Raw genomic sequence first — 13,105 nt, 5'->3', positions numbered from 1 at the left:
ACCAGTTCGCAGCAGTACCACTCACAAAGATGGGTGGGGGGGGGGGGGGCAAGTACAGGGCTGTGTGCATGCAGGACGCACGCCAATGTATGGGAGTCGAGGATGCCTTGATGTCACTGGTAAAACCAATAAAAATTAAAATCCAGCTGAAACAGCCTGCGGGGCTTTCTTCTATGTGCATTGCAGCAACATTTATGGGTCAGGAGGAAGACGGCAAAACAACATAATTGCTCCCCCTCAATGAGAAACGTCTTCATTTCTCCGTTATGGCTGTTTTCATAGATGAACTCCTTTGTGACAAATAAAGTGAGTTTTTAACGAGTTCTCTTATCTTTAAATCTTAGTTTCAGCAGGGTTGGTTTCAGCATCAACAACAGAGTTATCACTGTGGTTTACCTGCTTCTTTGCAGTTTTCATGCTTCCTTTAAAATACCAAATACTTCATTTTGACCATCCAGCTCTGATCTACTCTTCTGAATGTATTCAGTACAAAAACTCTTAATTTCCTTTCCAGTTGTGTTGAGAGTAAGTTTGCTGTATGAAAACAAACTGGTGTGTAAAAATCCACGATGTAGAGATTGAAATGCCCAACAGTAAAAATCTGTCGGGGGAGAACCTTAGACCCCGTCTTGATTTATGTCTCCTGGGCTTGACATGGCCAAGGTGTCCCGTATTTTTTCAGACAGAAGGTGGTAACCTGTCCTTACTGCGATAGTTGAAGTTACTGCAACATCTCCAATGTTCTTACACCGGATTTTCTGCAGTGAGGTCCAAACCTGTCAATGCATTTACCACCAGGATGGTTATCGTGTCATTTCCTATCATGGCAGCTCTTGTATGTCCTTCTCCTGGCGTGTCTCTTCTCAGATGTAACTTTTGGAAGAGCTGTTCCGACAGGGCTGTGGTAGCTCTGCGTGCCAGAGCCTCCGCAGAGACGCGGACCCTTGAATTGAGTGTTTTCTTGATGTCTTTAATCAAAGAGTTCCATACATGATTCTCTTGTACTTTTATTTATTCTTAGCAAAGCTTTCCTGGATATGATGGCCATTAATGTTAGGTATGGTTACCAGTACAGTAAACCGAAACATGAGAGCTGGTTGTTGACGGGGTACACATTGAAAAGTAGAAGGTTTGATTGACGGGGGAACAGGACATTGCTCCACCAATATTTAGTTTATTTAGTTGTAAACATCATTAGATTTTATATATATATATGTGTGTGTGTGTGTGTGTGTGTGTGTGTGTGTGTGTGTGTGTTCATTTAACAGGGCTTTAGGTGTTCAAAAAGAGAAATGGCCATTGCCTGTTGTCAGAGAAGAGAGCCAGTTCATTTGGGAGATGATGCAAGTGCGAGGCTTTTGAAAGATTTTCTGAAATGTTCCAGAAAACAACATTCCTCTTCTTTAGCCTTTCAGCTTGACATTCTGTTTCCTGAGTTCTCTCTCAAGTCCTGCTTTTAGTTTTTGTTACACTACGTCCAACAGTATATGAGCCCCGAACATGACACACACTGAAAATGTTCATTCTTTAACCATCATGGCCACTGGTAGTTGGTTGTTTAAAGATTCTGGGATTTTCAGCAATAATTTAAAACCAAGCTGCAGCCACGAGAGAATCATTATATCAGGCTCTGATGCTGGCTGATAATGGCCTGGCTTGCAGTCAGGCTCAAATTTGTATCAAAGGTGTTGAATTAGGATGAGGTCCAATTTTCTCAATGAGAGGATGAGGCATGGGCCAAGGAAGAACCCATTAGTTTTTGGAGCGGATCCGGATAAAAGGGGCGGATCCAGGATTGTTTTTAATCGCATTTTTAACATTGCTAAATAGGACGATTTTGTAGTTTTTCATCCATTTCTTAGAAATTATCAGATATGTCACTGTGATTAAATGCAGGCCGACTGGTTTCTGCACTGGCAGGACTACTGAGTTGCTATTTGCAGCAGTCCACAGCGTGTTCCCCTAGCCTCTTGCTGTCAAACCACATTTTCCTGAGAGAAATATATCGCTTTGCATTCATATGTTTAGATTTATGAGTACAGATGTACATTTTAGGACATAATTGTAACTATTATAGGCCGTAGCACTGGTTTGTCTGTTTTCCTAACTTGGAAAAGTTGGGGATGGATTTTTAACAAATTTGGCGAGATGATAGTTTGGGGAACAATTGGACTTGATTGTGGAACTGGCCCAGCTATGAGCACTTCCCCTGAAACCTCCAATTATCATATCACTGGGTTGATGATGCGAGGCCTCTGTTTTTGTCATGGCCTGTAAAAGTAAGAAATTCAACCAGAGACGGATTGCATTGATTGAGATATTCGTGAGTGGCAGTCGGGTAGTTGGGGAAGTGGGAAAAGGAGGATGACCTTTCTGTGGGGAGAGGTGTCAGCTCCAGGAGAAGCAAGAAAGCAGACAGCGTCTCCTCCGCTTCAGTGACTTCCTCTCCCCCTGTATAAGAATGCTGTCGGCCATCTTCCAAAAGGACCCTCTTTCGCTCAGTATCCCTTTATCTTCCTGCCTATCTGCCACCTCTCAACACCTTCACTCCTTTGTATGCAGTGTCCCCAAACTCTCCTTTTTGCTCGGCCCCGCCTCTCCCCTCTCTGTCGGCTCCTGTTAAATCAGTCAGATAGCAGGATTCACTGCTGCTGCATGTTTGCAACCTCTCAGCATGACACATCACCTCTCCCAATTTACAGCCCTATAATTTATCCATGGGACCCATATACTTAAACTGCATTTATGCATGCACGCCTCGCGGTTAACCTATTTATCACCCCCACCCAACCCAACCCCCCACCTGCATTAATTCCAAGCAGTGGTTAACTAGAAATGCTGCAGTCAGTGAGTATATAAAGTCTATCATTAAACTGCCCAACTTCATCCACTGCCCGTGCAGTCATGGAGATATTACTCAAGCAGCCAATCTGTGCTTATTTTGCATTCACTCACCCCAGGCATTTTAGCATGAGTCTAGATGTTGAATATCATTTTCTATCTCGCCCACTGTGTTTTCAGGCATATTTTCTTCCCTGTATCCTCAAATTGGCAGCTGCTATCAGTAAATGGCACCAACCTTTCTTGGCAGGGTGAAAATGACTGCCTAGTGAGCTTTGCACCGGCCTTAGACCTCTCCCAAGATGGTAGTGTAAAGAAATAAAAAAATAAAAACGATGTTGACCTATGTGGGGCCTCAGGACTGTATATGTCAGCCAGAATAGCACGCAGGAATTAATCCCCCAGTTTTGAATTATTATGTGTCCCGAGGTCCCTAAATGGATTTTCTTCTTCAAGCCTGTCGAGTCTGGACATCAGACTGTTTTGCTTTGTTTGTGTATTTTTTTTTTGCATCTCATATTGATTTTTGTATTACCTAGACTTCCATAATCCCACTTATACAATTAGATTTATCTTCACTCTTGCAGTGGTGCGGAGCGGCACTGATGAATTGGTTCTCTATTGACAGGTCTCAGTTAACTGGACAAAAACACTGGATTCTAACTGAACACAATTCTCTAAATGAAACATATTGCTTTGATGGATGACTGAGGTCTGGCCTTTTAAGACCACAAAAGTAAACAATCTGCTGGAGACTGTCGTGACATTTCCAAAGCAGGCTTTATTCTTTTCATTACCTCTGTCTATTTTGTTGTTGTTGTTTTTGTTTTTTTTAAATGGAAGCAGGTTTACACCGAAACTACAGTGCCAGTTGCGATAACATTTGGCAGGGTGGTTGAGCATGGGCCGAGGAGATTTCGAAACAGATCTGAGTCATAAGGTGCATACACAAATTTTCTTTAACTGTGGCCTTGCAGTGGAACTCGTGAAGTGGTGCAAAGGAAAGGCTTGTCTTTCAAGTCCAAAACCACATGAAAACACCTCTGTTTGAGGCTCTGGCAACACCGACGTCAAAGAATGCTTGTTCTCCTCCTGGATTTCTATATACGTAAAATATGTAAAACTGTTGGAAAATAATGTCACACCTGCCTGACCAGGTAAGGTTGTTGTGACAGGGCTTTTATGTATGTAGCCACGTTAGCTAACAAGTAAACTGGCTAACGTTTGTAAGCTGATTTGGCTAACGTTACTCTCAGCATCCAGAAGTCACTGAGGTTAAATAGCTGGCAATGTAAATGTAAAAATTGGAAATGCAATTGAAAATATGAGGCAAGTATTTTCAGAAACATTTAAAATCACTAAGAAAAAAATGACTGGCGACATTTCAGAGAAAGTTATTTGATACGACACAACTCTCCAAGGTTTCAGAAAAATTCAACTCACGATGCCATGATTAACACGATAGTTGTGAAAGGTGAACAAGCCGCGTACAAATATTTGTTACCAAATCAAAGGTCCTGTCCGAATTTAATTTTAAATGTACTCTCCCTCATTTGTCTTCTTGTTTCACTTCCTGTTTCCTGCCTTTCTTCAGTTACTCACCTGTTAGCTAATTGCACTCGTCAGTCACAGACGCGTTCCCAGTGCCTCCCCCTTCATGCGTCCCATCTGTTTTTCTTTTGCTATGCTATTGTTTTCTGTTATTTTTTAGCCATTTAACTCACTGTTCTTCACCCCATGCTTTCATTTGTACCTTGTGATTAAATCTCAGTTTAGATTGTGACCTTTGTCCCTCTAGTTTCCTTCTTCTTCAAAGGAATCCTTAGTAGTAATTTGACCCCACTGACAGTCAGCTATTTAGCTAAGCTACCCTAATATTATTTTACATAACTTCCCTCATTTAACCGTTTCTGACTCTGTATGAATAAGAAAACTGGTACATTTCCTCCAAAAGTACAGTGTCTCTTATCCACATTTCTAACCAAATTGGTTGTTCTGCGTTTTAATACCTAATATTCCTCCACCTTCATTGACTGAGCATCCCATGAAACTGTCTAGACTGCCTCAAATATTGAAAACCTCTGATCTATTAACTGTGTAAATATATCATGAGATGAATTTAAGGGTAAAATGAAGAGACTGCCTTCACGCTAACCTCTCAAAGCTAGTTTCAATATTTCTCTTTTCATCTAATAATACATGTAGGAATGGATTGCTTATTACATTTCTTCTTACCTTCGGCCGATTGAGTGAAGGAAAACGGGTCATTCTGTCTTATTTTGGAGATACACTCACATATTAACAAAAGACAAAGTTCCAGCATAGGGGTGTGCTATGTTACGCCAAACTGCGGCTTAATTCACAGTCACAACATCAAAGCGTGAAATATCCAAAATAATTAGTTAATCCAGCATCAGTTTTTCTAGGAGGGAAAATAAAAGTGAGACTATTTAACTCCCTGCATTTCTCAAACAAACACTTGCTATAATTCATCATCATCGTGTTCAGCAGAGTCTCCTGTCTTCAAGGAGCTTTTGAATCACCGAGATGAGTTCAAGAGATGTGTCTCAGCTGAATCCTCCTCTTCCTCTGTATATACCTACCAAGCAGTTACGTAAGTGAATAAAAGTTATTCTATCTTTTAAAATTTTGGAGATTTGAACGAACCTCTGATCCCTTTTCATTCAAACAGCAAGCCAGTTAAAGTCTCCTGTTCATCCATTTGTTGCTAGCTTTGTTAGCTGTGATAGCTATGAGGTGTTGGGTTATGGCCAGACAGTTATGGATAGTTTTATGTAGCGTTTGATTAAATGAGAGCACTGTGGGGGCCTTGGCGGAGGTATCTGCTCTACTGAGTGCCCTTCTAGTTTTCAAAGTGTTTGCCTGTGGGTGCCGGGTTCTATATAAAACAATCACTGTCCTGGCTCTGTCCTCACAAGCTCTCAAAGGTCAGCCTGGACAACAGCAAATGCTCGAATTATATTTCGCTGAGAAAAAAAAAATTGTCTGGGGAGCTCAGGGCTAGCTGTGTCATAGCTGCAGCACAATAAAGGTTTTTGTCTGCATTAAGGTTACGGTCCAGTCTGAAATTGCTTCAGCTTCATGGGGATCTCAGGCTTTTGACCCTCCGGAGACGGGTGCTGCTAAAAAGTTGCTGATTGCTCTCTTCTTCGTCTTTTACATGCTTCCACAGAGAAGGGGCAGAGGAACGTGTTCACACTGAAATGATAAAAAAAAAGCCCTCTTTCCTCATTCCTTGTTGTCATGTTGTCTCCCTTTTACTGAAGTGTATTTTCTCCCTCCACAGGTGAGATTTTCAGTTTTCAGTGTTCCAAAAGAGAGAGAGGCAGCCTGGCACGAAAGAAGAAAAAGGAAGGTGGAGAAAAATAGAGATCAATAAGTTAAAAAAAAAAACAGTTTCCCAGACAGAAGCAAGGAGAAGAAAGGAGGACAAGCTCCAAACCAGTCATAAAGTCAGTCTGATCTCACATTTGCTACAGCGTTTTGAGACTGCATGGCAGAAGTTTGGCAGCAACCCTCAGCTCAATGATGCTTCACAGCCTAGCAGGATTTGCTTTATTTCAGCCCTTTATTACAGTCGCCGCTCGTACAACGTGTAATCCTGATTGACAGATTATCAGCATATTGAAGCCTCCTTTTGCAGTTTTACCCAGGCTGCACTGTAGAAGTAAAACCAGAGTGTTCCTACCCTCCAGTGAGGTGGAGGTGAAGGTGACCCCTGGAGATCAGGTATCTTGGGTTGAACTACTTTCCCTTTAGCTCTTTCTTGCCACCCGGGCCACGAGAAAAGCCAGGCTCAAACCACTTTTCTAAATTGCTCGCGTTTAATGGAACACCTTGACCTGTCTTCTCCTCCTGCCAAAAATAAATAAAGAAATTGGTGTTAGAAATGAGGCCTTCCAACATAGGTGATGCCTGTAGAAAATTGAATACATCAAACAGCACTTTTACCGAATTGCTTGACAGATACTGCACTGAGAGAGACCGCCAGTGGTTAAGCAGGAGCGAAATTTCCTGTCAGATCCTATAGAGACCTGTCATGATTTCCTGCCCTCAGAGGTTTAGAGGTCTCGCATTTCCTTGACTGTATATTGTACTGTATATATATTTTTAGATCTCATGGTGGGGTTGCGTTCATGTTCTCACAACTACCGGAGGTCCGTTTATCACGAGCAAGCAGGACGTTGAAATCATCTGTTCCCGTAAAACCTGCAAGTTTGTATATCAACCCTTTTATTGTGGGGGGGGGGGGGGGGGGGATGTTATTTTGTATTTTTCTCAGTTTTTCGCCAAAAACTGCCTGTCTTGCTTGCCCCCTCCAGTACTCTAGAGAGCACTATGGATTTTCACACGTAAAAGCAATGTCTGAGGTTGGTTGATTGCGTCGTTGTCACCTTGAAAATTTGTACGCCCCTCGTCACTGTCAACCATCTTTGAGAGGAACCTGGCAACAGAAACACAAATTCACTTTCTGGTAAGAAATGTAATTTATTTAGATATTTTATTTTTCATTTACATTGATGACAAGTTAGCTATCAACAAGAAAAATGGTGCTTTGGTCCTCAAATTAGGTTATTTTATGAAATAATGGGTCAGACATGTTTGCAGGGTTTATAAGGAGAGTAACTCTAAGAAAATTGCGTAAGCGGCCAGTAACTTCACCTTTTTCCATCTTCCTGCTGTTTCCCCACCTAATCAGGTATTTTACATCAAGATTCATCTGCTCACTGATTGACTTTGCTCCCAGCACGATGAAAAACTATGAAAATTTCAATGCAGAAAATGAATGAGAAGAGCCAGAGGCACTCAAGAAGTAGGCTGTCACTGTTGAGCTCAATAAGAAGTAGAAAATCCACTTAAGAAAGTAAATATTTCTCATATAAAGTGACTTTTTCCTTCTCGGAGTTTCCTTCTTCTTCAGGTAGTTTGAAGCAAAAGTGCATTAAAGCCAGATTCCTCATGTTAGCTCAGTCGCAGCCAGGTGGAGGAGCAGCTTGTGGCATGACCCGCAGGTAGATGTGGAGGAGCGTAAAGATCAAACCAAAAGGGTGGAGTGTTTCTACAGTAGAAAGTTAAAAAAAGGTTTCTCTGTTGAATTCAGTCTCCATAGCAATTATTGAACTCATCTTTTAGTTGATAATTCCGGCAACATTCTGAGGCTGACTTTTATCTGTGCACATTGCCCAGTACCCTCCTGGAAATACAGAGGCTCAGTGTGACTCCTTTGAGAGAGCAGGAGAAAGTGTTTTTGTAACCCAGGCTCATTTTATTCTGCTTGATTGTCACCCTCAGAGTGCATGGTAATTACCAGAGAACCAAGCTCTTGCTAAATCAATCTGGAGAACTACAGTCCTCTTAACATGAACAGTTTGAAATGTTTTTCTCTCGATGTTCAACACCTCTGAGGGCTCTGATGAACATTTAAATGTAACTATAAAGTGTCCCACACATTAAATTAATCAAGAGAAAACATAATTAGCACTGACTGCTGACTTGAGTGACAACTTGTTTGTGCAATGTGTCGATAAGGGAGTGATGTTTGCCAAAACCAAAGGAATGAGACAAAGTCCCCGTTCTTAGCTAGTGGCTTAGTGATTAAGGCAAACTGGATGTCTTATGAAAATTATCCACATAAAGAGTTGCCAGACACTTCATCATCGAAAACATAATTTCCCAAATCGAAAACATAATTTCCATTTGGTCTTCAAGAGAAAAGAGATAAGGCCTCATAAATCCCAGCTCAGACTCAACGTTGACGTACAGTAATCGTCACAAAATATAATGAAGTGAATGCAGACATGGTGGTCCCCTGTTTATGCCGTAGACGGATGAGAAGGCGGAGGGAACTTCTTCAAATTTGGCTCCAACATCCTCCAGGACCCAGAGATCAACTGGAAAAAAACTGTGGTGGTCAAAGTCAATACTTCATGTCTGTGCCCCATGCGTCATACGGGCCGCTGCTAAAAGACGAGCACGTCTGCGTGCGGTGGTAGAGATATCTTTTACTGAGGCTATTGAAGTATTGTTGTCGTACAAGTACATGATCCGTAGTCATGGGAGAAAATGTTGGGAGAGTTTGAGGTTTCCGTTGGAGCAGCTTTGACTAATCGCGTTTGAGCCAGCCACGTTTGCATCCACGCAAGCACTCACAAGAAACAGAGCGGCCAAAATGCAAAGTCAGAAAAGAACCGTCTGTAGTCAGATGAGTTAAGAGAGGCGCTGTAGCGGGTTTTAGACTGCTAACTGAGATGAACTGGCTCCTTCTGAAGCAGACTGCTCGTATTTGTCATCTTTCAACTCCATGCAAATGTCGCGAGTTGCCATATGGACCATCAACAATGAGGATGGAACAAAGAGATCTTGTGGCACATATCCGCTGATGATGGGGTCCCAGATTGTTGTTCAATATCATTGCAAATCCTAATCTAGCAAAGTCTTTCAGGATCCCAGATAGGAAGTTGTATCGGGAGGTGGGTGTGTTGAAATGTTTTTTCGTGCCTCACCTTGACCATATGGCAACGGATTGTATTCCTGTTGTTTATTTCTAGAAGCTGAATATCGGTGAAATGATCCAGGAGTTTCCACTACAACGTTTTAAAATTGTAAAAGAAATATAGAAATGAATGTGATGCAGGCAAAAAAAAAAACAACAACACAATTCCATCTTCATTTGCATATTCCTATCTTCCAACATTTACTCCTGGGAAAAATAAACAATGCCATGTTGACGGATTTTTATTTGCATGTCATTTATTTCCTGAATAAAATCACATCCTCTTACTGGTTGAACTGACAAGCTGAGCAGCAAAATAAACCTTTAAGTGGATATACAACAGCCTTCGGTTGACAGAAGAGAAAAACCTGTGGATGAAGACCTCTCCATCACAGGCAGGAAATGGAAAGGCTGGTAGGATTTCTAGGAGAGCCTTGTGGAAGTGCTCATTATAAGAAGCTGAACCGACTGCAATTAGAGTGCGCCAGTAAAATGATGTGACGCACCAGATGGCTTTTTGGAGGACAGGGGTGATCAACAGGAAACCATTTAACCCCAACCCCATAAAGAGGTTGAGGGAAAAAAAAAAAGCCCATCAGTTTCTTTGAATGAACCGTAATAACCCATCTTAACATCATCACCATCATCATCATCAGCATGTCATCTGCTATTTATACTAGGTTCGCTTTGCCTGATTCATAAGCGTAGCTTGATTTCCTCCCCTACGTTTGCTATACAATCACAGATGTTTTAAATGTTCAAATGAAGCTACCAGCTAGTGCTAGCAACTGAATGACTAGCGGAAAGCGAACGTCTGTTTTTTTTGTTTTTTTTTCCTGACTCCTCTCAAAAACCCTCGTCAAAAAATCTATAATTTTCTCAACCGCTGTTGGTGAAGACATCGCCCCCTTCTTCTTTGACTGGATCTCATGCCGCACACTTAAACTAAGCCAGCACGAGCCAGTCAGAGTGAGAGTACGGTTGTGGCGGCTCTTCTTAGGATGTGCCACCTGGATGTCAAGTTCCTCCTGGGTGGGAACAAATTCAGGCCCTTAACACCCAATGTGTAGATGCTGGGCTTGCACCAGTACAGACAACTGCTGTAGCACCTTCACATCACACCCGGGGGAGCAGAAGTGGACGCAGAACCCCAGCTGAGGACTCCAGACCGTCAAAACCATCAGTTCCAGGTCTTCCAGTACTTTGACTGACGGAGGACAGAGAGCTAGCCTAGCCGCTGTAAGCGCTAACCAGCAAGAAGTCACATGACCCCAGTGGTTATAGGAGAAAAATGTTATCAACACACAAAAGGAGGATACAAATTCTGCTCACGAAAAATAACAGCACAAAGCACATGTACCTTTGACACACAGGTGGCGTGACTTCCTTTCAGTTGCAGAGGCAGAAGTCCGCCATCTTCCTTGAATCCTCAAGTATCTGCCAGCAGCACTTCACACCCAGCGACTGTTTTATGAGTGTAAGCTGAAGCTAAATAGTGCAGGAGAAGGATGTTCAACCTCAGGATGGAAAAGAAAGCAAAACCATCCTCTGAATTCACAAGGCAGTTAACAAAGTCCAACAGACACTGTGAGTTTAACGCTCAGCAACATTCGTCAAAGACGAGCAGGACGACCGTCTGGAAACTTGAGGAGAGGTGGAAGAAGGGTCAAGGAAGAACCCTTCAGAGCCTTCCTGGGAGTTTTTCAGGTTTTCATTAATTTAACTGTAAATGTTACACCAACCATGAAGAGCGTGTGTGTGTGAGAGAGAGAGAGAGTGAGAGAGACAGAGAGAGGGTGCGGTGGGTGGAAGTCTTCTAATACCTCTCAATATTTTTCTTTCCAATTCTGTGTACTGTCACCATGGTTACATCTCTTGCTTCTTGTCAGTCAGACCTTTGTGGAAGCACACTGACTGTGTCACTCGTCTGTGCAATCATAAAACAGAGGGATGATACCTGGTGAACGTCCGTCTGTCCGTCCGTCTGTTGATCATGTGTTCCTGTGTCATTCCCGGTGTTTCCATCTTTGCAGTATTTCTGGTAATGTGATGATTGCCATGTGTCGCGTTTTCTTTGCTCGACCGCCGTCACATACTGAACACAATGAATGGATCGGGTTCCCTTGGGAAGAGTGTGTGTGTGTGTGTGTGTGTGTGTGTGTGTGTGTGTGTGTGTGTGTGTGTGTGGGTACTCGCGCTCCGTGACTGCTAGCTAAATGATGTCATTGTCAAAAGCTCATTTTTCGTAATTAAAAATAATTATTGTGCTTTATTCCATACTTTATTTTTAATTAGTATATTACCCCAAGCATTGATCACGACGCAGAGACATTGATCCAGAAGTGAAAAGGTAAGCTCATTTGTCACTTCGGAAGAAACTAGATAAATGCGTATATATCTGAGATACTGGGACATAAATGCACCACTAACAAGCACTCAATAAGCCCAGTGACAAACACAGCCTGTCTGAAAGGAGCACGATCAATAGCAGGCCCTTTTCTTTATTATTTTCCTCCCCGGTCTCATCCACCTATGCCGATCCGGTTAGCACCGTATAATCTGTCTCAGGATGGCATCTTTCCTGGATCCAGCCTACCAGGCTTATAAATTACTACCTTTTATTGGAGGGAACAGCAGAACAAGGGCTGTCTTTACTCAATATTGGAAAACTATAAGGATCACGTCTTGCTGTTTTAAATGAGACGCTCAATAGGCTAAAGCCAGCACATCACCACGATGCATCTCTGTTGTAAGGGAGGGAAGGCTGTTTATCTGACTTTGCTTTTATTACTTTTTTTTTTTTTTCAAATCTAAAAAAATCAAAAAGTGTTACACAATTTAAACTACAGGACAAAATCTGTGAGCAGTGGCAAACCCGTGCGTTAGGAATGACTTGTTCATTGTGGGCTTTGAATAAAACGACAAGTTCACATTCTTCAGTTGTTGTGAATAAGAATCTGACGCATATGTTTGAATTCGATGATGTGATATTAGAATCTTGCGTCTGCTTTGTTGTCGAGGATCTAAGTGTGAATTTCACACTGATTGTTCTGTTGGATGAAATGTGAGAATGTTTAACCTCATTTCTTGGCGAGTGAAGGAGGGGGGACTTGAATTCACAAGACAGTTAAAAAAAAGCCCAGATGATGCAGAGACTGTGAGTTTAACACTCAGTAACATCATTCACTGCTCATTGAAGAACCATTTACAGGAGCCATGATTCTCAAACTGAGGTTTGTGTACCCCCAGTGGTACACGGAGTTATGTAAGGGGCTCAAATATTCCGTAGTATCCTGTTAAAATCCTCCATTAAAAACAAAGCGTTCAATGATTTTCAGACCTGGAATCTGTGAAGACACTCTCCTCTTCCGATTGGTTATTGGCTGCCAAGAACTAGCCAATCAGAGGCAGAGAAGGGAGGGTCTTCTGGGGGTGCACACCTATGTGCTTCTCCTCCTGGGTTGAAACACATGGATAGTTCAGAAGATGTCCCGGCACATTCATGGGAGCGTCTCTCTCTCTCGGTCTCTTAAATCATCCAGCAGTCCATCGCTCTTTCTCTGAAATCAACTTCATCAACATGAAGCGGGACCGATCTTCCTCCGCAAGATGGATTCAGTGTCATAATTGCAAAATCACACAATTCACAGCAAAAAGCAAAACAAAACACAAGCATGATACAATACTAACTCAAACAGGCGCCTGGCTGGCCACCAACACTAGCAGATCCGTTTGAATTTAGGTTGACAG

The 13,105-nt window shown here is 42.2% G+C and overlaps 1 long non-coding RNA gene across 1 annotated transcript; it reads left to right on the top strand.

Annotated features, from left to right (window-relative positions):
* Positions 1-3,355: 3,355 nt before the first annotated feature.
* LOC147244234 (uncharacterized) lies at positions 3,356-6,596 on the top strand. The gene is made up of 3 exons (XR_015110447.1): positions 3,356-3,998; positions 5,370-5,455; positions 6,149-6,596. It is a non-coding gene; the product is annotated as an uncharacterized LOC147244234 (long non-coding RNA).
* Positions 6,597-13,105: the final 6,509 nt, after the last annotated feature.

This window comes from Aulostomus chinensis, chromosome 19 (assembly GCF_037954235.1).
Source record: "Aulostomus chinensis isolate RoL2024-O1b breed Wild chromosome 19, RoL_Achi_v1.0, whole genome shotgun sequence".
NCBI classification, from domain to species: Eukaryota; Metazoa; Chordata; class Actinopteri; order Syngnathiformes; family Aulostomidae; genus Aulostomus; species Aulostomus chinensis.
Note: the sequence above shows the minus strand (reverse complement) of the source record. Positions and strands in the feature narration are given on the sequence as shown.